General features: G+C 39.0%; 1 non-coding gene across 1 annotated transcript; it reads left to right on the top strand.

Annotated features, from left to right (window-relative positions):
* The first annotated feature begins 344 nt into the window (after positions 1-344).
* On the top strand, positions 345-451 carry LOC112738496 (small nucleolar RNA R71). The gene has a single exon (XR_003169454.1). It is a non-coding gene; the product is annotated as a small nucleolar RNA R71 (small nucleolar RNA).
* The last annotated feature ends 4,468 nt before the right edge of the window (positions 452-4,919 follow it).

Genomic DNA, 4,919 nt, shown 5'->3' on the forward strand with positions numbered 1-4,919 from the left:
GATCACCCTCTGCCTCTGCATTTACTCCTTCTTGAGTTGCTGATGAGGTAGTGATTGCTGCTACTTGGTTTCTCTCCATCTTCTTGGTAAGGTCAGCCAGCTGCTTGATAATCAGCTTATTCTGGGCCAGCAGTGCATCCACATTATTTAGCTCCATTACTCCTCTAGTGTTGCCTCTTTCAGAAGCATAAAAGTAGTCATTCTCAGCTACAGTCTCAATGACATCTATGGCTTCTTCAATGGTCTTCTTCTTGTTCAGAGGTCCCCCAGATGAGTGGTCTACTGCCTTCTTTGATTCGTAAGAAAGACCCTCATAGAAGATGTGTAACTGCACCCATTCGTTGAACATATTTGGTGGGCAACTTCTTGTCAAATCCTTAAACCTCTCCCATGCTTCATATAGAGTCTCACCATCTTGTTGCCTGAAGGTCTGTACCTCGGCTCTCAACCTGTTGATTCGTTGAGGAGGATAGAATCTCGCCAAGAATTTGTTCACCACATCTTCCCAGGTTGTTAAACTCTCTTTCGGGAAGGATTCCAGCCATTTGGATGCTTTGTCCTTGAGTGAGAAGGGAACAAAAGCAGTCTATAGGTGTCGGGATGAACACCATTAGACTTTACAGTATCACATATCCTCAGAAATGTGGTTAGATGTTGATTGGGGTCTTCTTGGACACTTCCTCCGAATGAACAGTTATTCTGAACAAGGGTGATGAGTTGTGGCTTTAGTTTGAAGTTATTGGCATGTATGGTTGGCTTTTGAATGCTACTTCTACAGTTTCCTGGGTTTCGATTGATGTAAGAGCCCAGAACTCTTCTCTCTTGCCCAGCATGATTTGCTGGACCTTCTCTGCCATGGTTGTGAGCCTCTTCTTCATGATGGTTCTCCATATTCTCATCCATGTCTGGTTCAAAGTACTCTTCCTCTTCCTCAGCACCAACAATTCTCTTTCCTCTTGCTTCCCTCCTTAGTCTAAGGAAGGTCCTCTCAGGTTCAGAATTGAAGAAAGTTGAAGCCCCGCTTCTTCTACCTGTCATACAACCAACAAGGCCAAAGCAAAAGAAAGATAGAGAGTATTCTTTGTTAAAAAAAATGCTGTTAGTGTGAGTGATGCAATATATCAAACAGTTAGTGGGTTAGTGAACTAAATTGTAACAACTACGAGAACACCACTAACAGGTAGGGGTAAAGGGAAGGAAATAACTAAAACTGAAAGTAAATTACTCAAACAGAATTTAAATCAAACAAAAGAAAAATGCTCAATCTTGTTATCCACCAATTTAATCATTGTTGATACAAAATCAATCTCCGGCAACGGCGCCATAAACTTGATGCACGAAAACTTGTCTCTCAACAATTCTCCCTCGGAAAGTATACCGAATTGTCGTCAAGTAAAAACTCACAATAGAGTGAGGTCGAATCCCACAGGGATTGATTGGTCAAGCAATTTTTGGAGGAATGTTCTAGTTGAGCTAAGCAGAATTTGATTTGAGAATTGCAGAAAATTAAATGGCGGGAAAGTAAATAACAGAAAGTGTAAATGCTGGAATTAAAGAGCAAAATATAAATGGCGGAATGTAAATTGCAAAATATTAAATGGGGATATGGGGAAATGAACATAAAAGTAAATGGCAGAAAGTAAAGAGAATGGGTAAGATTAGAAATGGGGAATTCATTGGGCTCAGGAGATGTTGTATTCTCCGGATCAAGTTCATCTTCATCTCTTCCTCAATCAATGTATTCATTGATCTCCTTGGCAATCTTAAATGATTGAATTCCAATTCCTTGGTAATTCAATCTCTAAAATCTTGATCAATAGCCAATTCCTTGGTCTAATTGCTCAAGAGAAGAGATGAAGAGTGGTCACTGATTATACTAGATGTATTCCCAAATCAAAGTGTTGGTAGGATTATATGTAACTATATCCATCCAAACCCTAATTTGGTCCAACATGAGAAAGCATTTCTATCATGATCTCTTCATTCCTCTTCCAAGGTTTCGAAGAGATCCAAGTATGAATAGCTTCTTTTCCAAGACAACTACCCAATTGGATGAAGATTGAAAGCTTTCTAGTAAAATCAAGAGAAAATAAAGAAGAAGAATAATAAAAACTATTATTGATCCATCAAATTACAACAGAGCTCCCTAACCCAATGAAAGGGGTTTAGTTGTTCATAGCTATGGGAATGGAAAGCAAAGATGGAGAATACATTCTGAAAGTAAAACTAGAAGTTGCAGAGAAAGTAAAATTATACAGAGAGTAGTTCTCCCAATACCAAAAGCTCCCTCTCTAGTTCAAAATTACTCCTATATATACTACTCTTCTGATCTTCTAGTTGGCTCTTCAAGTCTTTGGATATGGGCCTTTGGATCTTGAGTTTGAAGCAGTTTGGAATCTTCAGTGGGCTCAGCTTTACTTGTAGAGAAAGTGTGAAGTAGGCATGGACGTTAGTGGCGTTAACGTTAAGTGAAAATGTGGGTTCGAGAACGTTAGTGACGATCACCTTTTTTACTAACGTTCCTAGCCCAAGATGGTTCACGTTAACTTCAACGTTAGTGGCACTAACGTGACCACTAACATTGCCTCTTAGTCCATCGCAAGCGTTATTGGCGTTTACCTTTGCCAATAACGTTGCTCTTAGCCCCCCTTTTCTCACGTTAGAGTCCACGTTAGTATAACTAACGTGGCTTTTAACGTGGGCATGCCTTAGTCTCGAGAGCGTTAGTGACACTTACCTTTGTCACTAACACTCCAAACGCCCCTTCTCACGTTAGTGCCTCACGTTAATTGTCTTAACGTGGCCACTAACGTTGTGGTGATAGCCATCTCCAACGTTACTGACAAAGGTGGGTGTCACTAACGTTGGCTCATCATTCCTTCCTCCACGTTAGCTTCCACATTAATGCAATTAACGTGGTAGCCATCGTGGATCATAGTGGCTTGGTCCAACGTTAGTGACAAAGGTGAGTGTCACTAACGTTGGCGACTCCTTGCTCCTCCCACGTTAGAGTTCACGTTAATGTAGTTAACGTGACTCTTAACGTGGCCAATTGGGCTTAGTCCAACATTAGTGACAAAGGTGAGTGTCACTAACATTGGCATGGTCTTCCTTTCCATGTTAGAATTCACGTTAACTAAGTTAACGTGACTCTTGACGTGGCTAATTGCCAATTTAGAGCGTTAGTGGTATTCACTTTTACCACTAACGCTGGAGCTCCCTTTCTCTCCATGTTAACTACCACGTTAATGTAGTTAACGTGGCAATTAACGTGGGCCACGATGGTTTCGAAGGCGTTATTGGCAATCACTTTTCTCATTAACGTTGCAAGTTTATTCCCATTCCACGTTAGTGGTCACGTTAATTAGATTAACGTGGCTGCTAATGTGGCTCTTCGTTGCTTCTTTTGTCCTGAAATCAAGCAAATAAAGTGCATCAAAGCTCTAATCCAAGTTATGAGACATGCATGATCCAATTTGTCATTCAATTCATGCATAACTCTCATAAAATCACATGAAATTCACAATGTTTACTTGAATCAAAATGTAAGTGATTATCTACCCAAAACTTGCTTATTAACTAAGAAAATGCATGAAACTACCCTAAAACAGTAAAGAAAAGGTCAGTAAAACTGGCCAAAATGCCCTGGCATCAATAGTTTCTAAATTCTGTAATTTATCTTTATGCATTCACAAATCCTTTAGAAATTTAGCATATCTAGATACCTGTTGAATGGCATAAAAAAGTGGAATGGTTACCTTAACCATTTTGAATATCTCTACCATTTTAGGGTCTAGCTGATAAACCCCAATTTTGTGGTTTATCTTGTGCTTATTTTGGGGGATTTCATCACCTTTACCCACATTTATTCAATGAAATAGCATGGTTTTGTAATTCTCCCCTAATTTGTGCTTAAAATAGCTAAATTCAATTCACTTTAATTCCATTCGATGCTTTGATGTGTTTGTTGAGTGGTTTCAGGTTCATAAGGCAAGTATTGGATGGAAGAAGTGAGGAGAAAAGCATGCAAAGTGGGAGAACTCATGAAGAAATGAAGGAACCGTAAAGCTGTCAAGCCTGACCTCTTTGCACTCAATCGACCATAACTTGAACTACTGAGGTCTAAATGAGGCGGTTTTAGTTGCGTTGAAAAGCTAACATCTGGGGCTTCAAAATGACATAAAATTTGCCATAGTTGCTTGAAGTATAAAGGCGCGCACATGCCATGTACGCGTGCGCACTGATGGAGCACGTGGTTCACTAAAGTGAAATCGTGGCCAGCGATTTTGCAACTCATTTTGGGCCCCATTTAACTCATTTCTAATGCTATTGAACCCAAGGATTGATGGGGGAATGAACCAAGTACTCAAAGTTTAGTTTTTACCATGTTTTAGGGTAGACTTCTAAAGAGAGAGGCTCTCTCCTCTCTCTAGACTTAGGATAGAAATTAGGGTAAAGTTAGGTTAATCACTCTCAAATTTGTCTTTCAATTCTTGTTTTGATTATAATTCTCATTATATTTTAGTGTTCTATGGTCTTAATCTTCTTAGTTTCTCTTGTTAATTTCTTGTTTTGCTCTCTTTTATGTTATGAACAATTGTTGGATCTCAATTTCTTCTAATGCAAATTTTATGTTTCTATGTCCTTTTTATGTTCATCTTATTTGCTATTGTTGATTTCTTGCTTGTGGTAGTTATTGGTTTCCTTTAATTCTTGCATTTTATTATGTTTACTTTCCTTTCACACTAGGTGTTTGATAAAATGTTTACACTAGTTTTTGAGTAGTTCTCTTTACTCTTGGCCTAGGCTAAGGGAATTGAGTGACCTTGAGTCATTGGGTCTCACTGAATTGGTGATTTGAAAACCCTTGGTGATCAATTTGATATCCATTGACACTAACCCACTACTAATCTAACTAG

The sequence above is a fragment of the Arachis hypogaea genome, chromosome 13 (genome assembly GCF_003086295.3).
Source record: "Arachis hypogaea cultivar Tifrunner chromosome 13, arahy.Tifrunner.gnm2.J5K5, whole genome shotgun sequence".
NCBI classification, from domain to species: Eukaryota; Viridiplantae; Streptophyta; class Magnoliopsida; order Fabales; family Fabaceae; genus Arachis; species Arachis hypogaea.